The 24,718-nt window shown below is 50.8% G+C and overlaps 1 protein-coding gene across 1 annotated transcript in view; it reads left to right on the forward strand.

Moving 5' to 3' along the window:
• The first annotated feature begins 16,792 nt into the window (after window positions 1-16,792).
• PLXNA2 (plexin A2) overlaps window positions 16,793-24,718 on the forward strand; it is a 97,991-nt gene continuing 90,065 nt past the window's right edge. Inside the window, exon 1 of the mRNA XM_065740377.1 lies at window positions 16,793-16,829. The gene's annotated coding sequence lies outside the window, so the exon portion shown is untranslated. The remainder of the gene's footprint in view (window positions 16,830-24,718) is intronic.

The following is a 24,718-nucleotide window of genomic DNA, read 5'->3' on the forward strand; positions in this document are numbered from 1 at the left end:
GTTACAACAGTATGAACCAACATTAAAATTAATGGTTTTGGGACATAGGCAGCCTGATTGTTTTCAAGCCTCTCGCACGTTGCAGTAAGTGAATTTTGAGATGGGATTTGAAGGAAATTGATGTTTTTGTGGGTGCTTGTGGGCTGCTTTTAATAGATTGGTGAGTGGTAGAGTATGGTGTCCTGAGCCGAGCAGGGAAGGGGCTGAGCCAGAAATGGGACAAGGCAGTTGTCCGTGGAGGGCTCTGACACTGGGCTGGATGTGTCTGGAGGGGATGAGCCAGCAGAGGGATGCATGGAAAAGGGTGAGGCAAGCAAAAGCTACCAGCACTGCAAGGAGAGCTGAGAGTCATGCGGTGGTTGCAATAATTAGGCCACAAGATGATGGAAACCTGGAGGAGGTTAGCTGCGTGCCCCAGGGAAGGCTGAATGTTAGAGATAGTATGCAAAAATTCTGCAAGATTTATTGGGGCTGGGCTGTAACACCCTGGAGAGGGTTCTGGGTTTAGCTGATGCCCGGCTTTTTGGTGTTATATGCTGCCCAGAGTAGCTGGGAAAGGCATTTGGGAAGAGAGCTTAGGAGAATATTAAGATCCTTTTTAATCTGTGTGTGCAGTGCTAATATGAAGGAGGAGGTGGGGAGGGAGAGCCTGCAGGCTGACCACTGCACAGGGTGGGGGGTTTGGAGAGGAAAAACCCAATAGGATAGCCCACACCAGCAAATACCACCTCTGTATGGCACAGTAGTAATCCGTGACCATGATGTGTCGGGCTGTAATGATCAGTTGGAAGGGGCTGTGCCCCCAGCAGTATGGCCCTGAGCAAAATCACTGCTCTGCATCTTGGTTTCCTCTTCCGTGGAATGAGGTAATATTGTCTGCATCCCAGAGGATTCAAGCATCGCTTGTTATTTCCATAGGGATTGGAAGGTTAATAGCTTTACACAAGCCTAATTAATTGCTATTATTTGGTTTAATATTCTCTCCGACTACTTTGTCCATACAAATCTTGCTCTGCCACCCTCTGTGTAAAGATTCTGAAGCAGTGTGGTTTGTCTGTGGGCCACACGTCCACGCTGAGCTGTGTGCTGAGGTGCAAGTACAGCTCAGGATTATTGCTGAGGGTGTCACGATGCAAGCCAGGGTAGAGCAGCTCTGCAGTGGAGGCAAACTCTGGTGGGACAACAAGAATAAAGGAGGAAAATGAATGCTTCCTCCCATAGTGTGCGTGGTGCCGACTCTGTTCGTTGAGTATGAAGATGAGAGTGACATTTCGTTGCTTTTGAAGAGTTTGTTTTCAGGGAAACCAAATGCTTTTACAGGGAAGCCTTTCTGCTCAGGCTTCAGAAATAAGGTTTGAGCCTTTTGTTGCAGCTGCCTTCTGGCTGGCAGCCCTAGTGTTTAATGGGGTCTGAAACTGAGCTGTGGACACTTGTAGGGCGACAAACACTTTTGTTATGTAAGCAGAACCAGCACGGTGCCTCCTGCTGCAAATTGCTTCAGTTTGGGCTGCGGGTGGAAAAGCTTTGCACGCCCATTTGCTGCGTTCTGCTCTCCCAGCACCTCCTACCTGGGAGCTCTTGTACTGGGGGAAGCAGGCTGATGCTGGAGTGGGGCCATGGTCAAAGGATGCTTCAAACCATGCTTTCAAATGTGCATAAGCCAAGAACACTTCCCCCAAAGGCTCTGTTCCTTGCTGGCTTTGTGTTCTTGCCCTTCTCCTCTACTTGGCTTGGTGCTGTGGACTCTCCAGTTGCCCTGGTGCCCACCAGACCCTTCTCACTTCACTACTGCCTCCCTGGCAGTGCTGCAAATGCTGGATGCAAAAACAAAATACCTGAAGCTCAAATGTAATTATTAAATATCTCCCAAATCCTACCTGGCTCCGTAATTTTTCTTTTAAAGAAAAATAACTAAGAGCCGGGCTATGGGAGCTTTGGAAAGAAGGCATAAATATTTAATATTTATTAAAATATTCATATGTTACATGTTATTAATCTTGAATAAATATTTTTTGGGTGATCAGCCACGTTTTTTGTTATGCTAAAAGTTTGCATTGTAAATTCAACCACGATTGATTAAAAAAATAAAGAAAAAGAAAAAGAAATGTGTGATGTATTAATTATGTAGGAGCACATATGCCACTCAGGACCTGGAAGAGATACATATATATTTTCCATAATGAGAAGTTATCAAGGTAATTTGCTTATTGAAACTAAATGAAGGCTTTGATTCGTGTAATTACAGCAAGATCTCTGCCTTCATCTCTATGTAAATATAACTTCCAGGTTTCTTCTGCAATCCTTCCTTTCAGATAAATAAGACGTGGGAAGTGAGGAGTGATCCATCCCGCACACTCCGTTTCCATTCCCACCATTGCTTTCCTGCAGCATTCATGCCAAAATAACTAATTTACCAACCTTGTGTCCAGGGTTTTTAAGGCCATTTGTAGTGCTTCTCGGACTCTTGCGCTCTCGGAATGAATCACAGCAGCACAAACAACTTCAAAGCAAATGGCACATTGTTCTTAATGAGCTGGATGCGGGCTGACCCTGCCTGCCGTTACCGCTGCTTCTGCGCTGTCACTGAAGCTTAAGGATCCCTTAAGTCTCTTTATTCCCTTCGCAAGACAAATAAAAGGCTGTTAGTGCAAATTAGAGTGGAAGTCGGAGCTGCTAGAGACACCAAAACAAAGAAGCAGCACGAGGGCTGTTTGGGGCTTTTTGTTGCTGCTCTGGGTGGAAGGATTGCTGTTGGTTTTTAGAAGTTCATCCTGGAGGCAGCGAGCGGTTGCATCACGTTAGCAAGATTGAGCTGTTTAAAATTTCAGGGTTGTCTGCCAAAAAAATAATAATAGGAAGTTGTATAGAGAGGAATGTGCTGACAGCAGTAATGTTTGGGCAATAATTCATGTGTTGTAGCTGGTGCTCTGGAAGGCTGCCCGGCTGCCTAATGCAGATTGGGGACGCTCGCGTGCTGATGGCTGTGCCACTGATTGGCATTTCTGCTCCATCATGAAATCGGTTTGCAAATGAAATGGAGATGGGTTCGGGGAGGCAGGGAGTGGGCAGAGACCTTGGGCAGCAGCACCTGCAGTGCTCCCAGGCGTGGCACAGCCCTGGCCTGCAGCACCCTGTGGCACAAGGGCAGGAATGCATCACTTCTCCCCACTGCAGCAACCCGACTGTGCTTCTCCCAACCCAGAAATGGGGCTGTGTGTTAGCAGTCTGAATGTCTCTAAGCCCTCTCAAGGGGATGGGGCACCTGTTGGTGATATATTTACAATTTTCTCGTGGATTCTTCCTTTAGGAGGGGTTGAAGTGGCAGATAGCTGGTGCTGTTTTGGCACATCAGCGCAGACGCAGCTCGCTGAAATGCAAAGCACGCACCGCCAGCGACTTTATTGCACATGAGAAAGAAATTTCACTTAGCTCACGAGTTATCCAAGGGAAAACCATCTCTCCCCTCTCCGGGGCAGAGCTGTGGGAGGAGACGGCGCTGTCCTTGGTGCCCGGGCTGCGTGCCATGCTGCTGGCAGCACTGTGCACTTGAAGCATCCTCATTAGTAATTAAAACTAGGCAACACCTGAGAATATCCAAGTGTGGCCGGTGACAGAATCCCTTGCTCTGCGTTGCTCCTTGTTGATGTTACCACCGTTTAACCTCTGCAGCTGCTGGGAAAGGGGCTTCAAGGTGTATGCACAAGCCATTAAGTTTTGTGGGCTTAGAGATAAGCCCGTGCTGAGGCACTGGTTGATGTTGTCCCCTGCGACCGGTGGAGGTGTGGCTGCAGTCTGGTGCACCTCTGAATGTCTGGTTACTCCACAAGCCTCTGCTCTGGAATTGGAGTAACTTTGTCATGTGTTGGTTTCCAGGAATTACAGGCACAAAGCGTAAGTCTTTTAAAATCTGACTGAGAACTCAGCTTAAGCCCCCAGAAATAACACGAAGAAAGTAAAAAACACAGTAGAAACAGGATTTAGAGGGGGAAAAAGCCAACAGGAGCAGTAATTCTGACTCTGAGTGATGAGGAGATAGAGTGCCACTGCTGTTGGAGGAGCCAGGGTCTGCCTCCAAGTCTGTACACAACCACTTCTCTTTTGAAAACCAGAGACATTCTCTGTGTATTTTTGGCATAATTTTAAGAAGGAAAGAATATGCCCATGGCCCCGATGGGAGCTGTCACCTGGCTGAGCCCCCACCAGGGGGAACCTGGAATGCCCCCCAAAGTCTGCCCAGGGCAGCACTGCCTTCAACCTGAGCACATTCCTGTGTCAGACCATGCTTAAAGGGTTATAAATTCTCCTGGCGTGAGTCTGTGTTTTAGGACTGATGGATGTCATCAGCGAGCTTTTCAAATAACTATGCGTATTATTAAAACCCTGCTAGGAACAGGATGGCGTGCGGAAAAACTGATGAAAGCAATTTCTCCTTCATTTCTGAGCCCCACTCAGTTTTCATGTGGTATAATAACATTAGTTTTTAATTGTTTATTTGGGTTGATTGGCTGCTTTCATTTGTCCTTGCACGTCTACACAACTTGAGAACCGTATGGCTGGTGTGAGAGGTAGACATACGTGCACAGACTCATGTTGGGATAGCCAAGGGCACGTGGAAGCTGCCCAGACCACGAGACTAAAATGGGAGAAATTATATATGTATGTAATCTAGCAGCTCTCACATTATTAATATCTGCAGTTTTTTTCAGTTCAAAGGTCTTTAAAATGTGACAGGTGAAGAGATAGAGCCCCATGGCACAGGTTAAGAGCTGCTGCTGGGAGGATGCTTTCCAAGTGCAGCTCCTTCAGGATGATGGGCACTTCTATCAAAGCTCTGGGTGCTTATCTGCAGAACTCCCGCACGTCAGGAGCTGCGAATTTCCAGTGTAATGAGATTAGGCATACATCTATGCTACGTGGTCTTAAGTTGCTTCAAATTGTGAAGATGAGATAGGGTCAGGCAGGAAGGGCCGCGCGGCGGGCGCTGGCAGCAGATGGGTGAGTGACTTGTCTTCCGATTAACGCTGTCACATCCCTGTTGGGTGCGCTTCCGATTTCCCTCTCTCCCTAGGATTTGGCTGGGAAGCTTAATCTCCAAAACTGGCAAGGAAAAAAATATATATCCCTGAACTGAGCTCTTCTATGACATCAGCTCCTGGCAAAGCCCAGGTACTGCGGTTCCTGCTCACGTCCATCACTGCTGTGGGTCTGAGCTCCAGGACACAGACGTCGCTCCCTGCCTGCCCACCACCTGAACTCAGAGCATCCACAAAGAAAAATGGAAAAGGCCTAAAACATAACAGCCTCCGGGATATTTTGGTGAATGATCACAATATACAGTTGCATGGAGATGGATGGGTGAACGGATAGACAGTTATGGAGTAAAAGAAACGATATCTCAGACTGATTCTAAATTAATGCCCCCTTTTAGATCTTTACTGCCTTCCTTGTGGGGATCTCAAACTGACATACTGACATTCATTAATTAGAGTTCGTTTCACAAGAGCACAAGCTGAGGGTGAGAATGGAGAAGTCACTTTTGGCCCATCCAAAGTCTGACACGGCGAAGGAGGAGGTGATGAATTTGGGCACATGGGTTCTTGTCTGTGTGGCAGCCCCCACTGATTCCTGAAACCCTCTGTGGCAAAGTGGGGCAGCACTCTGCCAGGTGCCAAACCCCTGTGCTGAAACGCAACAAAATGAAATTGAAGTCTTAGCTTCCCTTCTCACAGCCAGCACCACTGCCTTTGAAGAAAGTGAGCTGTATGAAAAATGGATGAGAAGGTTCCTTTGGAAATTGTAGCGTTTGCCAACAGCAGAGAATGGAATTTGGGAACAGATCAACAATAGTGTTCAAATACTTAAAGGGATTTACTAATTTGCTGTGTAAACCTAACAGAGCTTTTGTTGCCACCTAATGAAGGCAAAACTGATTAGTCTTTGTTATTGTAGCCCTTTGTCTTTTGCTTCAGGATGAGCATGAGCACCAGAGCAATGCCCATTTCCCCATTTAACCCAATGGTGTCTACGCTCCAGCAGCAGATGGGAGCTCCTGGGTCCATGGTGCCCAACCTGGGGGTGTTGGTAACATGGGTGCCCCTGTGTAGGGTTTGGAGGGTCCTGCAGTGCCTGTGGGGTTATGTGAGCAGATGCTGCTTGGCTCAGGAATCTGTCGTGTCAAATGCACTCATGCATTCAAGCATTAGCATGTGCTTGTTTCAGTGGCTGCGTTGTGTGACGGTCTGGGAGCCCTGGTTGCAGAATGCTTTGCTTTTGTTTTGTTTTCCATACTGTGCTGTAAATCATGAGACAGGCTTCGTTCCTGCGGATTTGTTTCACTGTAGCATGGAGAAATGGGACAAAAGAGTAAGAGCAGGTGGGTGGGAAAATAGGTCGTCTTACTAAAATCCCAAAACCACGTGGACATCACCTCTGGCACAGCCCAGGACCTCATGGCCCCAACACCTCACCCCTTGAGACAGAGCTCCCAAGGACGGATCCTTGCTGCTGCTTTGAGCTTCAGCTGGGGCTCAGAAGAATGATCTGTGCCCTTCAGAGAGGGGTACATGAGGGTCACCCACCTGGCGAGGTTTACAAGGGATTCAGTTATCTTTCCTCCCCTGACCTTAACATCTGAAGCAACAGAAAATGCCTCTGTGTAACATCTGGGAATAGAACCACATCGGCCTTCCTCCCACAGGGTCCTTGCTCTGCCCTTTTATTGTCTGAAATCTTGTTCAGACCCCAGCTGTCTGACAATGAGCTTCTGCTTTGCTGGTGTTGGCAGGAGGAGAGCTGGGCAGAGCTCTGCTCCCACACCACTGTGCTGCTGGTGCCCAGGCACTGCTCTGCCTGTATTTCCCACGGAGGCAACGTGTTGAGGTTCATCTCAGCGGGGCTCTACTCTGCTGCAGCCACGCTCCCATTGTGCCCCTCTCACTGTGGCAGTAGGAAGTCTTTAGCTTCATTTTCTAAACCAGGAGCAAGTGAGGCGATGTAAAGCTGCTGTGGCATGCCTACACACTCAGACTGCTCTGGGAGATGATGGATGGGGTTGGAGCACTGCACCCAGCTACCCTGCCTGCTGTCAGCACACCGTGCTTCGTAGGCTACTTTCCGTTTTCCATGTTAGCATACAGAAGGGGAGAGATCGTGCTTAAATGAGTTTGGTTAGCTTTAATAACATTTTTGAATGTCTCTATGTCATGGTTTTATGACACCACCATGGCTCGGTGCTGTACTTCAGGCTCTGATTCAAATGCCTCCATGTGTTCGGGGTTCAGAGCGGATCCTGAGCTGTGTGTGCACGTGGCTTGCACCATTCCCATCCTGGGGAAAGCACGCACCCTGGGCACGGTGCTGGCACAGCAATGGGCTCTGCAGTGTGCAGACTGTGCATGGGGTGAGGGGACTGCAAAATCCTGCTGCAGGCATTCATATCTAAGAGATGTAATCAATGACTTGATTTCAGTGCTATAGGCATTCCCTATAGGATTCTCCTGTTAGCCAATTAGTAGGTCGGAATTTAGTATTATTTAACATCTAAATGCCCACATCTCCTCCTATGTTTGCTGGGATTATTGCTTAAAGGTGGCTTAGCTGTTAAGCCACTGCTGTGAAAGCTCCATTAGGTTCTTTGCTTGTTGTACACGTGAGCTGGAAGGGTTTCAGTACTACAAGTCGAATAAAGAAACCTGACACCCATTCTTCAGGCAATTAGACTTTGTAAAGTAAACTATCTGTATTTCATTAAGGAAATGGATCCTTCAGCTCTGGGAATACCATCTATGAATATTTCCTTGTAATGGAAAAGTGAGCATGTTGACAGGATGAATTATTAGGCATATTTACAAACAGCTGTTAAAAAGCCTATGTGCCTTTCCCAGCTGTATTTTTTTTTCCCTTTTTTTATGTGGGTTTATTGCAGTTGCACTCTGAAAAGTGCCTGATTGGCTTTTAGCAGGGGAGGTGAGCGTGATTAATTTATTCATGCTGCACGAGGCTGCAGCCACAACTGCTGGAGCAGTTGGTCCGTCTGCAACTGATTCGTGGCTGGGATTAACCCAAGGGCAGACAACGAGTGCATGGCCTGTGTGTTGTTTAATTACATCCACTGTGTGTTTCCAATACTGAAATCAATAAATGAGCCTTTCACCAATTGTGCCAGCTCCTTCCAGAACTGTTCACATGGGTGCGAGGGGAGATCTGAGGTCATAGAATATCCCGAGTTGGAAGGGACCCATAAGGATCAATGAGTCCAACTCAGGAGTCATTGGTTCAAGAGCCGGGGGAGAGGGTTTGATCCTGCTGACGCCGTGGCTCTGGTATGCTTTGCTGGCTGGTGCAGGGACAGATAAGGAAGGATTAAGGCCAAGATACTGCCACTTGAGGTTTTGTGAGTGCTACTTCTGAATTGTCAACTTGGGATTTATAGGACGTCTGAATGCTGTGGCATTAGATCACAAGTACGGAATACGTGATATTATTGCCAAGGTGCTCAGATCTCTCTCCCGCTGTCACTTCCCATCTCAGTCGCTGCAGTGCCCCTGGAGCCCCTGGGACTGCACCCAGAGCTCCCTGGGTCCACATCCATGTGGTCCTGCAGTGCTGAGAGCCTGACCCAGTGCTGTGCACTCTGCAGTTACATCTCATCCCGCATCCCCGCCAGCCTCTAGCAGATCTTTTTTTTCCTCTTTGACTAGACGCCATGTGGAAGGTTCCTTGTGTTGTTTCCATCTGACTGCAGCAGCATCTGCTGCCGACACAATTGTGGAGAGAGCTGGGTGCTGCGGTCCCCGTGAGCTCCAGCCCACCTCCGGGACCAGGGCTGGGCAGCATCTGCCCCATGACAGCGTGCCTGTGCTTATGCACATGAGTGCACACTGCATGGGTTTTTTTCTGAGGACCCATGGCTGTGTTGGTGGCACGCTGCTCCCGGGGTGTGTGGGTCTGAGCTTCTCCTGGCATTTCTCCTCCTGTCTGCTTCCAGTGTCAGCAAGGGAAGAGGTGATGGAGCTGGAAGGTGCTGAGAGCGGCACAGAACAGGCTCTGTGGTTCAGTGACTCCACGCTGAGGTCTGTGGTCACATTGCCTGATTCCTGACCTCCAGCTTCCACCCCTGGCTCCAGCAGTTACCTGTCTGTAATTTGGGCTTTCAGGGAGAGCATGGTTCCTGGTTAGCAAGGAATGATAGCATGAGACAACGTGTGCTTTGTGTGTGTGTGTATCCAGAGCTTTTACCCATTTATTTAAGCCAGCTCTGTTTGTTCTACAATTCCCTCGGATTATTATCTCTTTAAGATAACTCCCCCCCCAAAAAAAAAGAAAAAAAACCCACGATATTTTGAAAAAATATATTAATTAAAGAAATGAAAGTGTGTACTTCTAAAGAGGTTGGGTTTCTTGTGGCATCCATACGTAGAGCAGCTTAGGTTGGAAGGGATCATCAAGCTCCAAGCTCCCTGCTCTGAGCAGGGTTGCCAACCACGAGATGCATATATATATATACATAAAACACACAAAGCACATCTAGTTTCTAAGAATGTCTGGCAGAAGAATACACTCTCTCCTGAGTTCTTAGGTTGCTGAGAGCTATTTGTAAGGAAAATTGACTTGGGAAATGGTTGAGAGCAAGTGGCTTCTTCTGTGCCTGTGCCAAGTGATGGATTTGGTTCATAGATTCATCAGATCTCTGCTTCCAATAATACGATTGTGCTTATCTGTTTTGTATATGATCAATGTGATAAATATGACAGGAGCACAGAAGTGCCAACCAGATTATCTCTGGCTGTACGGAGTGGTAGGGACGTGCTCCAGCCTCACCATGTGCCTCGTGAAGCAGAAAAGCAATTCAGTCAGACGAAGGGCTACAGATGAGGCTGTGTGTTCTCTGCAATAAATGCAAATGATTTGAATTCATTTCCCTGGTAAGAAGGGAAGAGAAAAAAGAAATTAAAGCTAAAGATGTTGCAGATCAAGGAATTCAACTTTGAACAGAGGCAAATTTAACATAAAGAGCATGGCAATGAGGAGTAGGGAAAAATAGATTTCATTAAAATAATCTGGTAATGAATAGACCATGATCTATTTCTGAAGGACTTGTGTGTGTTTCCCCCCTTTTTTTTCTCTTTTCTTTTCTTTTTCTTTTCTTTTCTTTTTTTTTTTTGAGCATGTACAATGGCATTATGGCCTAACTGCAATCAGTCTGCTGCGAACAGCTTGTATGTATTTGGATGCTCACTGGCCCATGAGAGCAAATCGTCCTCCCTTATCGTCAAAGACTTTCTTTTCCAGTCCCTTTATTAGGTAACAAACGGTTCCTATTTGTTTTGTTCTCCAGGGTTGAGCACGCTCAGTTTTTCCAGCTCTGTATTTTGTGCTCAGATTTGTTAATGAATTACATTTCTGTGTTGTTTGCAAGGGGCAGAGGTGCAGCTTCTTCTCTTTTCCACTAAGAAATACTGCTTTCCTTCTGTTTTCCACTAAGAAATACCGTAGAAATACCCTGTAATGAAATACAGCCTGGAGCTTATCAATACAGCATACAGACCCAACTGGGATCCCTCTATGAAGCGTTCACTGCACGGTGTCGGGGTAATTTTTCTGCAGTCTCTTTAGCAGAAAGTAAATTTCCTCTTGTTCATGGCACATGCCATAAATACTCAATGAGCGCCCAGCATCTCGCACACCTGGGTCCAAGGCCACGAAAGAAAAACGATAAAATCTTCTGAAAGTGAGATGTTCAGTGACAGAGGCTCTCAGCTGAGCTGGAGCTCCTTATGGGATCAGCATTCGGGTGGGGTTTGGGGCACTGAGTGCTGGGGGTGAGCCCACAGTGCAGTGAAATGGCATTGCCACCCGTGCTTGTGTGGTTTTCCCTTTCCACTTTCTCTGGGTTAAATCTGCCCGAGCAACACCAGAAATCACAGAACAGGAAAAAAAGAAGTGCCTTCATAATGAGAAGCAGCCTTTCCTTTTGTCTGGGCCGGGTATGTTTAACTGCTCCCATTCCGCTGCCAGTGCACATTTGCCAAGGAAAACTTTCTCATTTAAACCTTCCACTTATCCAAATAAAGAGAGAGGAGCTGGAAAGGGGTCTTGGCACAGTCGTGAGAGATGGGAGCTGGGAGAACTAATGCACTCCTTTTCGTGATGCAGTCCCTTCCCATCTCAGTGAAATAGTGAGCTGCCATGCTTGCTCAGATGCAGGAGTGCAGAGTGCAGGCCCAGGGGTTGCAGAGCACACAGGGATGTTCCTGGGTATATTCACGAGGTGGGCACATGGCAGGGTGCCTCCCCAGGGCTTGGTCACAGCAGAGGCCGATGCAGCTCTGGGCATGGAAAGGAGCATGGACAAGGAAGGGAGAAATTACACACACTGGCCTAAAGTTTAATTCAAAGAGGCCTTTTCTTTCTTTCTTTCTTTCTTTTTTTATTTTTTTTTCCAAATTCCATCTCTTTTCCTTGATCTTTTGAGAGAGAGAGATTGCTCTGCGGACAGATCTCCAAAGAGATGTGGGATTTTTTTATTTTATTTTATTTTATTTTTTTCAGCATTGCTGTTGCTTTAATCCGTGGTCTCTTCAGATGGGGAATATTTAATTGGTGCAGTGCTGAGCTGAAATGTTGTAATGGACTGAGCAGCAGCCCCTTCCCTCTGTGGCAGCATTAATCCCCCGGTGTTTCTGGGCCCCTCACTGGGCACTGAGGCACAGTAGGGAGCCAGAGGAGATCCTTCTCTGTCCATCTATCCCTGGATACACTTAAAGATGTGACCCAATGCATCAGTTAAACAAAAACCCTCTGCAATAGCAGTGCACACACAAAATAAACCCCCCTGTGATGCGCTGGGAGAGACTCTGGGGTTGGTTATGGGGAGCAGAACCATAGCGTGGGGCCAAGCATCACTCTGGGGGCATGGAGCTGTGGGCACTGGGGGGAACAAGGTTTTGGAGAAGCAGATGAGGTGGGAGGTATCCTGCTAAATGATGAGGGAAATTAGAGGCTGGTGCCTCTATTTCCCTTTCTTTTTCCTCCCTTTGGGAATCTGTGATCTTAGTGATCGCATCGAGATTGCTAACAAAAATGTTTCAAATGAGCCTGTACCTGCTCTGCTTTTCTCTGACTTTCTCAGAGCAGAAGAAAGGAGGAGAGAGGAGTTTCTTTCAAATCCTGTCTGCTGTTGACTGTGAGCAACTCCCTCCCCTCCCTTTCCTGGGAAAAAAAAAAAAAACCTCCTAAAAAATACTGAAAAGAGCATGAAACGATAAGCAGACGTCGGGCTCTGCGTTCCTCCATCACTTAAAAACGCTTTGCAGAACTCACAGCAGAAGATTAACAATCACAGAGCCACAAATCAAAGGGCTTCCAGCTCCATCCCCCTCCCACCCATTACACAGTGAAGAAATCTCAATCTGCTCAGACAGGAGGGAAAAATCAGATGAAATTAGGGTTTTAAATAATATAGTTTTCTGTTGTTAGTAATAAACACTGCCTACAGGAAGAATTAAAAAGAACATTGTAGAATAAAAAGCAGAGCTACAGCATGTTTGACAATATGCTTCATATTTTATGTTCATTAGGACAGGAAGCCTGAAATACTCATTTCTTTATGATGAAGTAACTAAAGATTTCCAATGAACAAGCTGCAGTGAGTGGACAGGACAGATTTATTGCTGAAGCAGCTCGTTAATCACTGTGCCCACCTCCAACACACATAATCTGGCACTGGGGAATGGGGAACCCTGCAAACTTCAGCAGAACCCCAGGACACTGGGATGGGACTCTTCAGACTGCAGATTGTGGAGAGCACCCAAGCCACAACCCAATCTAACAACTCAGCCCAGCAACCTATTCCAACAACTCAACCCAACAACCCAGTACCAAACCCAACAACTCAGCCCAACAACCCAACCCAGCAGCCTAGTGCAGGCTGTGGTTACAGCTCTCCGTTATCCATTCCCACACACTCTTAGGACACCCATCTCTGAATCTGGCCATTTGTGTCACAGTGCTATTTTGGAGGGTTTCTGCTAACCTCACAGCCATGGGTGCTTAGGATGAGGAAAGCCCCCTGCACTGGGGATGCTGAGCAGCTGCAGGGAGCAGTGCTGTGTGTGCAGGGGGCTCAGCATGGTGCAGTCTTTTCCCTGAAGCCTCTGCTGTTAGCAGAACAAACATAGGCTGGAAATCTTCAATGGCTGCCCCGAGCACAGCGGGCTTGTTTGCAACTGTTATTAGTAAATAATTAATAATGTAGACAAACCAATGACAGCAAAACCAACTCTGTCTCGCTGTGCCTGCTGCAGCCAATGAGTGTGAGCGAACTGAACACAAATCAGAAATTTTCCATTTCTGAAGGAGTGTCGCAGAGAGCTGGCAGCCTCCTAGCTGCCCTTCCTTGGGAGCATTTTGAGTGCTGGCAGCACGTTGGGTGGGAGACGTGCAGCCCCAGGGCTGTGAAACACAAAGATGCACGGGATACCTCTCTAAAACAAGAGGTGACTCTATGAGGGGCATAGACCTTGAGTGGTCATCCCACTTCTGTGCTTGTCTGTTTCCAAGGAGCAAAGCAAAGCGATGTCTTCACAGGGCTATTTTGTGCTCTCCACTCTATGATCAGCTCTTTTTTTCTTTTTTCAGCTGAGGCAGTTCTTGGCTGTGGGAAGCCAACTAAAAATGGCACATTGTCTGCACCTTGAGTTTCTGACACAACCTCAGCACAGATGTTGTCAGCGATTGTGTTTTTGACAGTAACAAGACACTCTGTAACTCAGATGCTGGGACTTTCTGTTCTCCTGCCTCTGGACTTAATGAAAACAGGGTTTGTTTGATAAAGAGAAAACCTCTCGGAGTTAATTTCATCTCAGTTCAAACCTGGGGATTCAGAGGCGAAGAACTGCAATAACCACAGCTCACATTTATGAGGAAATCTGAGGAAGGGTGAGGAGAGGATTTCCTTTTCCAAGGACAGGAAGAGAAAAATCCTTTCCATTTCACACCAAGAGATTATGAACGGTAGAGGAAAAAATTACTTGACAAGTTTTTTTTCTAAAAGGAAGAATAGCACAAAGTGCTGGTTAAATTCCCATTGATCTTTCACTCAGCTTCCCATTTGCATGTGGGCTTGACTATTTGAGATTTCCCTTCGCTGTCATAGGTAATAACTGAGTGGAAACAATCATTTCTAAATAACTGCCTATGATTCTTCTATTGTAGTGATTAGTGCTGAATAATTATTAGCTCTGCTGAAAATTGCATTGATAGCTATGGTGCGAGTAATGAGGAGCTGTCAGCCAGCAGCTGCACTTCAACTGGCAGCGAGCAGAGCCCTGCACCTATGGCTGGGACCTATAGCTTGGGCTCATCCTATAGCTGGAGCCTATCGATGGTGTTCATCCCTGTGCTTGTTGCTGGGACCTATAGATGATGCTCGTCCCTGCACCTATAGCTGGAGCCTATAGATGGTGCTCATCCCTGCGCCTATAGCTGGGACCTAAAGATGATGCTGTTCCCTGTACCTGTAGCTGGGGCCTACAGATGGAGCTCTTCGCCGTGCACAGCAGCTCGGGCTGTACTCAGTGTCCTAAGGGACACAGGGGGAACGTGAAAGAGAGATCTTCCTGCTTTGGAAATGTGGGAAAGGCAGAACCTGTTGTATTGCCCTCGGAATGGGAAATACAGAGTGAATACCGACGTCGGGTCTTGCTCCATCTGCAGGCACGCGGGAGAGCATCAGAGGGAAAGCACAAAGCCCCAATAGAGAACACGGGGAGCCGAGGGTTGGGAGGATGGCTGCTCACAGCTCAGGCAGATTCATGACCCCTGTGCTCTGAAGCAAAGGAGTTTATCAAAGAGGGGGACAGAGAGCAATTGTGAATACGCAGGCAAGAGGCAGAGGCCGATCCTTCAGCGAGGCCGGCTGCTCGTGGGCTGCTTTGGCACTGGGGATCAGACCCCGTCCTGCAGTGCTCCCCTCCGTGTGACAGAGGCAGGTCCTTCTGTCTTACAGATCCGGACTTGGATTCCAGTACGTCGCACCCATGGTGCTTTACAAAAGCAATGTGAATCCAGCCCTCAACAGAAAGGTTTTGCAGTCGTCGTTTCGAGCAGTGATGCTTGCTGATGCAGAGCACTCGTTAGGCAAGCAGCACATCATTGCCTGAGCAGGCTGAGGTGGATCTCTGCCTGCTTTGCAGCTTTGTTGGCTCCAAACGTGCTCCCCTTTGCTCACACCCCTTATGTGAGCTGCTCTGCAAGTCCAGGGCTGCTCCCCAGCCTGTAATTAGCCTGGGTCTGACTCTCCAATACATGAAAATAATCGACTATCAATCAATAATAGACTGAAGACAGGATGCAGGCAGCCCTGCAAGGAGGAGAGAAATGGTTGTTGAGATGCTCTGACTTGCTTGCTCTCTGATTGCACTGGGACGTGCACTTAAGCAGGAATATTTGGAATAGGATTTAGTGCCATTCGCTGTGAACGCATGGCATAGTGAATGCTTTGGGGAACAGTGAAAGGGAAAAGCTTGTGAAGGAACCAGTGCTGCCATCCACTGAGTGTCTCCTGCTCCCTCTCCTGAGCTAAGCAGCTTCAACTTAGCATCTCTCCAGGGTGACAGAACGCTCTGCTCCAGAGCTTCAGCGATATCCCGGGGACCTTCTTCACAGGGACGGGACCAGGCTCTTGACTGTGCCACTCAGAGAGGTGTCCCCGTGTCCCAATGAGAGTTCTGCAGGCAATGTGGGAAAGGAAAATCTTTTTATTGTGGGATGGTAAATGTTGCAACCTGCTTGGAGCCAGACTGGCTCCCTACCACGAGCTGCATTGCAGCATGTCACTGTGTCAAGAGGTGAACGCTGGGTGACCTGCGTGGCCCTGGGCTCAGCTCCTGCCTCTGGGTTCTGTGCAGCTCCCAGCTGGTCGTGGCCGTGCACCACACCACTGGGGCACAGGGAGGGATCCCACCTTCCCTGAGCTGTGGGTGCCCGTGGCACTCCTGCTGCCAGCTGGGCGCAGCCGTGGTTGGGCTCTGCCCACCTCTGGCAGTACAGAGAGGTGATGGCGGTGGCTTTGGGGATTCAGCACAGCACGCACAGCTCCGACTGCTGGAGCTGATGCTGCCTCGAGGGAAAACTGAGTTGCCAATGGAAGCCCGTTGTGCGGATGGGGAAAGTGAGGAACGGAGCTCAGTGTCCCTCCGTCTCAGTACGTCTCGGCTTCGGGCTTTGGAACCGAGTCCAAGGGGCCTCCGCTCCCCTCCTCCCAGCCGGGACCCAGCAAGCGTGGGGCAGGGGAGGCAGCCCTTAAATCCACCGCCCCCAGCCGGGCGTGCTGATGCTCGGGGAGCCGCATCCTCCCGAGGGGCGGGCAGCGCTTAGGGGCTCCTTGTCGGCGCCGCGCCGCTCCCCGAGCACCTCCCGGGCTCAGGTGCATCCCCGAGGCGGCTCCATTCCCCTCCCGGGGCCGCGCCGCGCACAGGCGGGGGAAGGGTTAAGCGCGGGAAGCGGGGGCGGTGCGGGGGGGGGGAGCGGAGCGGAGTGCGCGGGGCTCAGCGGCGGCGGCGGAGGGAGCGCGGGGCTCGGCAGCGGGCGGATGCCGGGGAGGAGGGCGGAGGGCAGCGGGCAGCCGGCCCCCCCACCCCCCTCCCGCCCCCCCCCCGCCGCCGCTGTCGGGCAGAGCTGAGCCGCGAAGCTGAGCCCCGGAGCTGCGGGAAGCGGAGGAGCGGCGGGAGCTCGGCTGAGGGGTTTTTTCAGGCTCGGCGCGGATTAGCACGCCGTGAGCCGGGTGAGCCCCGAGGAAGAGGCGGGCGGCAGCGGAGCGGTGCGGTTTGGTGAGTGAGGAGCGCGGGGGTGGGGTGAGGGTTGGGGGGGGGGGGGTCGGCTGTCGTCGGGGTGCGGGGTTCCCCGGAGCATCCCCGGGTTGGGGATGGGGTTCAGCTCGGGGAGACCGCAGCCCCTTCCCCGGCCCCGCAGCGCTGGTGGCACCGCGGCGGGCGGAGCTCGGCGGCCCTACGGGAAACGCCGGAGCTGCGCTGAGATCGGCGTCGCGGGGTGCTCCCATCGGCGGCTGCGGAGGAGATGGAGAAATCCCTCGAGCTGCCTTATTCCTGGTCACCTTCCCTTCTTCCTCCTTTCCCGTTCTGTCGCGGGCAGACGGATGTTTCCTCGTGAATTCGGTTGCCGTTTGTCACGGCTCACTCGTAGGGTTGGAGCGCGCGGTGCTTCGGTACCAACTCCTGTCCGTGAAAGTTCCCGTCGGCACGGATGGGCTCCTCGAAGCATCCGCCGAATCTCGGGAAAAAATAAATAACCCCCCCCCCACCCCCCCCCCGAAAAAAAAAAAAAACCCAGACCCTTTTAAAACTTCCCTAAATCCCTGCGAGACCTCCATTGAGAGGTACCAGGGGATGGCAGGGAATGCATTCCTGCTCCCTTTGGGGAAATCCCAGCCCTGAGCATTGCCCAGAGCCCCACAGCCCTCTGCCCCCTGCACTGCTGTGCCCCTGACCCCCCCGTCACCCCGTGCCCAGGCCTCGCAGCTTTGTTTCCATTCAAGCCGATGCTTCGCGTTCCTGGAGGTGAAGTGAATGATACTCAATTAATCCATGTTCTGAGGGGTATCAGAAAGTCAATAGGTTAATATTAAGTGAGGTGAATAGTAAGTGGTGGAGGGGAAGATAAACCTCAGCCCTGTCCATCTGTGACCTGCGGTTCAAGGGACGGGCTGGGAGCTGAGGGAATGAAGTTCACGGAGCACTGTGATGCACTGACTGCTGCTGGCAGGGTTTTCTCACCGTGTGCTGAGCACTTGGTGCTGGCTGTGGTGGCTTGGACGTGTCCCACAGATCCCAGCTGGCTTCGGGGAGCAGCTCCGGGCTGCCCTTTGCTGGGTGGCTTCACTGATAACAACGCCTGTGGAAGTTAAATCAGATGACCTACTTAGAGCAGAGATGGATCCCTCAGAAGAAATCTGTGCCATCCTCGGAACAGATGTTTGGCTTTTTTTTTTCCTTCCCTTTAACACAGAGGTGTTAGATCCTTTAAAAAGTGATTTTTTTTTTTGCTTTATTGCTGTCCTTTTGCCATTTGTTGTCGCTCTGAGGATCCTCAAAGCTTCAATGTGATATTGGGGCAGTTCAGGGGAACAGATGAAATGGCTTTAGATTGAGAAACTTGGTGCAGGCAGCGAGTAATGTTCAGATATACCTGTTGGGAAATGGCTCATAGAGAGAACCCGCCGTCCTCGGCTCATCTAACCATCTCCACAGTGCTCCCTGCAAGAAGATAAAGTAACACCATTTACTTTTCATTGTCTTTATAGCGTTGTTTGGTGTGATTAATTGTGGAGCTTCCCCTTGGCTTGTAACAAGTTTCTGCAGTAGGAACAGGTAACAGATGCTGCATCAGATCTGTATGCAACCCACCACTATGGTAAAAACAGCTTTTCCTGGTGCTCTTATCACTCTGTCTCGCTCTTCGTGTTAACTCTGAGCTTTCCTCCGCCTCTCTTAACTTTGGTGAGATGCAAAAGGGAAAACAGACCCAGGCTGGATGGGGGAGGCAGGGCAGAGAGGTGACTGCTGCTGCCCCGTGCTCTTTAACTCTCTGCAGCAAATTGCATTAGTATGTGACAAACTGGCTTGCAAAGCAGCTAAATGGGAATGACATTTGGAGCAGTTTGCATTGCAGACCCTGTGGTGTCTCAGGGAAGCAGGGGATGTGTGATATCTTCCCGAGCTCTCTAGTTAACCAAGGCTTCACTTCAGGAACTCCTATTGCAGCCAAATGTGGGAGGCTGGAGCGTGTCTTGGGATAATTGCCCAAAAGCTATGGCAAATGTGGGTGCGGGCTGTCTCATGCAGTAGGCAGCTTGTGTGAAGAGCTGAGCTGGGAAAAGCAAAAGCTGACACCCAGAAACTGCAGGGCTACGGGGCTGCTCCTGCTGGGTGCCAGCGTGATGCTCTCCTGCAGGGCTGTTCGTGCTTCGGGGGCATCTTTGTTCAGCAGAAGCTGTGAGCAGCTCTGGAGGAGGGGGCTGAGCTGTCCTGCATAGCAGCACCCCGCTGCTGCCCCGCACCTCTGCGCTGCCTGATGCTGGCAGGGAGCAAGCCGTCCTAATTGGCCCTTCTGCAGCTCAAACAAGAAATATGTGAGGGTCCCCCTGCCCGCTGTCACTGCTGACAGAAGTGTTCCTGCTGGGCTCTGGGGCTGTGAGCTTCTCGAACCTGTGGCACCGTGCTCCTGAGCCAGGCCCTTGTCCATCTCCAAGTGCTCCTGATTATTCAGCTAATCTTTATTTCATGCTCCTGTTACAAGAAACACATACGGGGGAGAAAGCGGAGGGCGGTGACACATTTAAAATACACAAGAAAAGCGCTGGCAGGAAAATAATCGTTCTTATTCCTGTGGGATGAAATATTGATGGGCCGAAGTTGGGGCAGGTTTCTCACCCCACAGCTCTTCTCTCCCTGTGCAGCACCCAGGAGGGGCCTGGCTGTGCTGTGTGCCCTCTCCCTGTTAACTCAGGGTAACCCACAAGGCAGCCCATCACCATCCCATGGATGTCCCTTTGGGGCCCACGTTGTGCGGGAGCCCACTTCTCTCTGGGGGCACTCAGCCATTAATTCATTAGATCTGAAGACTTTCCTTCCCCTTCTTTCCCCCTTCTCTTTTCTTTTTTTTTTTTCCCTCTCCCTTGCAATTCAGACAGTGATGAATGGACAGAAATCCCTCAAGGGAAACATTTTTTCTCTTAGTTACAAAGATTTCATGGCTAATTAGGGTAAATGTGGTTTTTAGAGTGTTAATCTCTTAACCAGCTTGGCTGGGGGGGGGGGGGGAGGAGGGGAGGGGGGCTGCCACTATGCCTAAAGGAGAGGGCCAGGCAGGGAACAGGGTGCTGCCACTCTCCTGTGGGGCTGTGCCCCCTCCACCCTCTGCTGTGCTGCATCTCCCGAGCATGCATCCCTGGGGGGAAGCACCCGGAGCGCGACCCTCCCCACGCGGGGCAGCGTGGAGCGGCTGTCGGATGCGCTCCGCTTCGTCCCCCGCTGCGGCAGCGGAGGGGCTGCGGCCCCAAGTATCGCCTGGGCTCGAAGTACCGCCTCGGCCCACTAGAGGGGACCCTCCGGAGGATGCTCTCTGCGAGGATCGCAGCGGGGACGCGGGGTGGGGGTGCACCCACGGGGCTGATGGTCCTGTGCTCCCGGAGGAGGCGGGGGGGGACTCAGAGCAGAATGAGGAATTGAGAGGAAATTTCGTCTTAGGATGAGCGGTGATGCGTTGCAACAGGCTGCCCAGGGAGGTGGGGGAGCTGCTGTTTCTGGAGGTGTTGCAGAGCAGTGGAGATGTGGCACTGAAGGATGTGGGTTTTTTTTGGGGGGGTGAGGATTTGCTGAGGATGGGGTGCTCCTCCTGCTGTCTGACAGATCCCATCTCCTGTTTCTGGCTGTGATCTCTGTTTCTGCTTGGGTGAAGCCGAACTGGGAAGTGCTGATAAATGTATCATATTCTGAAAGTTTAATCCTGCTTTGCCCGGGCTAAAATTGCGTTCAGAGCAGGAGATAAAAGGCATCAGTCGCATTATAAAAAAAGAAAAGCTCAGATTATCTGAGAGAGCGGCATGGCAGCGTGGGGAGCCCCACGAGCTGGGCCCTGTGCTGTGCCTGCAGCAGCTGCTTCTCCCCAGCCCACCCGACCCTGTATGCAGTTGCACCCACAGCTGTGGATGTGGGTGCACTCAGTGCCATCCCGTTGCATGGCAGAGGGGTGGTGCTGCCAAGGCACAAGGACATTTTGCCACTCAGCCCATGCGTTTGTATGCTAGTTGCCTATTTTGCGTGCTTGATCTGTCCTTAAAATCCCTGTTGGTGTGATGGGCTCCTGTATGGCCAGGGCTATCCTAAAGCGTGGGGCACATGGGGAGGGTCTCAGCTTTCCATGATAGGAGTGGCTGAATAGCCCCAGGCACATTTTGGGGGCCCAGTGCTCTGGTGCAGGCTCCTGTGCTGGCTGTCCAGAGCCACAGTGCTCACTTTCACAGCCACATCCCAGGTGGGACTGTTCCTTGCAGCCCTTTTCCTGCTCCGGCGCAACTTCCCCACTCCATAAAAGTGAAAGGTGACATCTGAGTAAATATTGTACTGACCTCTCACCCCACCACCTCCCACTGCTGCTTTCCCTGTGCTCAGCGACAGAGCCGTGGCCGTGAGGGGACTCAGCAGTGGGGCAGAGCTGGCAGGGAGGGCAGCCCCCCTGTCCAGCCCCCCATCCAAGCCTTGGTGTTGTGGTGAGTGGGGCTGGGGCTGTGGTTGGGTGTCTTTGTGGGATTGCTGTGCTGGGCACAAGTACGGCTGCAAAACCTGTTTGGAGGGCACTGCCCAGAGCCAGAATGGGATGGGAGCTGGGATGGCACCCGGCAGTGACCGGGGATGGGTGCTCCACTGGGCTGCACCGGCCATGGGGAAACCCTTAGGGCTCATGGACAAGGCTTCCTCCACTGGGAGAGGGAATTTGTTAGCTCCTGGTTATCTCCCGATGAAGCAATGGCTTGCAGTCCATGGAGAGGCTGTTCCCTGCACCTATCAGGAAGCTGAGAGGAAACAGCACATTTTGCTTTCAGCTCCCGGCTGGCTGCAAACAGCATTAGGAAAACAGAAGCTTTAACTCGTGCAAGGGTGGGCTGCGAGCACCCTGCATTGCATCTCAGGACACCGAGCAATGCTGGAGAAAACAGGAACCCCCCCGGCTCCGCGCGGGCTGGGCAGGAAGGCAGCGGGATGTGGCAGCCCTGAGTCAGCACGGCACCGAGTGCTTCCAGCCAGGAGCTGGGAACAGAACCTCCACCCGGGGACATTTACCAGGAGTTTCCTCTGTAGTGTGTCCTCAATGAGAGAGCGCTCGGAGAAATGCCCAGCGTAAATCAGGAGGGCTGTGGGTCAGCATCACCCAACAGGGGAAGAGCAGAAACTTGGCAACCTGTGCGGGTTCTTCGGTGCTTTGCTCTATTCCTCTTGAAATCAGCTTCCACAAAGTGCCTCGAGTGTCAGCCTCAGCATTTTGAGTGTCATCCTAATACAGCAGGCTTCAGGTTCTGTCTGTTTGCTTCTTGCTTGCTGCGCTCTCAGACTTGTCCCTATCCTCATAACCTGCGGATGCGGTGCTGTGGCTCTGCAGCTCTGGATCTGGATGTCACAGAGCAGGTGCTGCAGTGAGCCTGTGCTCATTGGTGGCAGCATTAAAACTTACCCAGTCGTGCTATTGAAAAGGGTGATTTCCCACTCCGGGACGCTACAGACCATGGCGTGCTGGTGTTCACATAGGTGGCCAAAGAGCTCACGTGCAGGCAGCTCATGTTAAGGTCTTTGTTCCCCCGTGGCTGCGCAGATTTATTGGTGTCAGAGCAGGAAAATGGTCCGTTGGCTGCCGAACAGGGATGTTACAGTTCAACTCCATAAAACATGCTGGCTGTCTGCTTCTCTCATTCATTCACCAACCACCCAAAAAGTCGCAGCGATGGGAGGAGAGGATGGAGCGCTGCCCCCGTGGCCGTGTTTCCTGCCTTCTCTGCTTTATGCCACAGCCTGCAATGTTGGTTAAAAAAAAAATAACAACTAACTGTGTATTTCCTCTTAATAGAGGTGGGGTGGGGAAGGAAAGGAGCGTGGTTGTGGGTTTCCTCGCAGGCTGAGATGTTCCTATCCTGCCTGCTTGGCAGTGGTTTGTAGGCTCTCCGGGCTGTGTGCGCTTCTCTCTGCAGTTAGTGAGGAGTTAATTGCAGCGATGCTGAGCCCTCACATGGGAACCCCGCGGAGCAGAGCTGTGTTTGGTCACAACAGGTTCAGACAGTCCAGAGGATCTCATAGCAACCACGGGGTGCAGGGAAGCACTCGGGTGCACTGGAGGAGAGGGGCTGAGCCCTGTGCTTGTTGCTGGTGCATAATGCGGCGCCGAGCAAGTGCTGGCGTGGCTCGGCTTTTCAAGGCATAAATTGTGTGACAGGGGCAAAGCTGTTCCATCAGCTCCAGCAAATAAACGCTCTGACTTGGAGGCAGCCGCAGCTTGTTGGGCCGAGCTGGAAGTGCTAGAATAAGCTGAGAGAGAAACAAAAGCTGAGGCTCTTTCAAGGACTTCCAAGGGAGTTGTATAACTTGTCTGGAAAAACAAACCCTGCCCGGGTGCTGGGCTGGGGGGAGAAGTGGTGGATGGGGGCTGCTCTGCAGCTGGAGTCCTTCAGTGCTGAGCCTGGATCCAGCAGTGTGGCTTTAGCCGTTCCCATCCCTGCAGACACATAGGAGGTGAGAGTGTGTCAGTCCCAGCCCTGATTACGGGCTCTGTTTTAGGAGCTGCTTTGGAAATCTACACCAGGAAACACAAATGTGGGGCTGTGGGGTTGGTCAGCAGCGATGCTTGGTACCAGGGTGCAAATTTTAACACGAGGAGAAGCAAAATATTGACCCATTTGCTTGTCCCTAATGATTCCTGTTACATCCTCTGCAAATTTCCATTACAAACACCGCTCTTTGCCAGATTATCTGCACGAGCCATCTTGTTTCTGGAGAGGATATAATATTAATTTCCGTGTCACTTAGTTTTTCTCCCGTGTTTGGGTGCATTGGAGTAACAGTGCTGTAAATCTTCGCATGAGTCAATCAGGTTTTGCTTCTGCCCTTCGAAACGGTGATGGAAGGAGAACAGATCACTGCTGCAGAAGGCACCAGTGTTCCTCAGAGCTGCATGGAAACTGCTCCAGGTGCAGAGTTTCTTTGACAAAGCATCTCATCCCCGTGGTGTCAGTGGGAGTTTTTGCAGCTCGTAGGCCCTGTAGAGCTGAGATCATTGAGTTATGCCATGGTTTTGCCTTCTCTGATCCCCATGAAGTGTTTGCCAGGATCTGGAAGGTCAGTGTGTGGTTGCAAAGTGGATGCATATGAACAGAACTGGCTGAAGGTGTTCCTGCTGCCCATGCTGGTGCTGCTTTGCTCCTGCAGTCCTTCTGCAGTCCCACGTCTACTGCAGCTTCTCCCCCTGCTGCACATGGGATGGAGGCAGCTCCCAAGCAGTGCTCCGGGATGGGGCTGCGGGTGACAGCTGAACCCAGGGCTGTGCCAGTAGCTCTCACTGCATTCCTGTGAAATATGGCCTGAAAAATCCCTGAAGGATTTATTGTTTTCCGGGCCTGGCTGGATGTGGTCCGATAGGTTGGATCTGGGAAGGAAATGACTCAGTTGCTCAACAGACAAGTGCAGCTTTGAAATGTGAAGAGGCAGGAGACAGCTGAGAGGCTCCAAATGGTGGGGAGCTGGGTGCTGGGGCTCTGGCAAGTGCAGGGAAATAGCAGTGGGTGTGCAGGACAGCTCTGTCCTTGGACCATCATGCCCGTCAGGGTGTGCAGCCCCTGTGCCGTGACTGCTGGGACCTCAGCAGATGCTTTCTCCATCCCCACTGTCAGGCTGCTTGGAGAGGCAGAAGTTTATAAATGACAGAAAGATCCTTAGCGAAGAAGCAAGAGTTAGTGTTGCAAATAAAGAAAACAAGACAGCTTGTTTCATCTAAACAGAAGGGTTATTAAACAGGCTTGAATTAATCAGCGATCTGCCAGAGTGCTGAAATTGAAAAGCAGGGCAGAAGAGCACGGAGCAGAGCAGGAGGAGCCACAATCCTGGGTGACACCTGAGTGCAGACGGAGGGAGATGATGTTCGGTAATGGTGGAGCAGAGCT

Source organism: Cyrtonyx montezumae, unplaced genomic scaffold, assembly GCF_038088225.1.
Source record: "Cyrtonyx montezumae isolate F1298 unplaced genomic scaffold, pur_monq_1.0 scaffold_26, whole genome shotgun sequence".
NCBI classification, from domain to species: domain Eukaryota; kingdom Metazoa; phylum Chordata; class Aves; order Galliformes; family Odontophoridae; genus Cyrtonyx; species Cyrtonyx montezumae.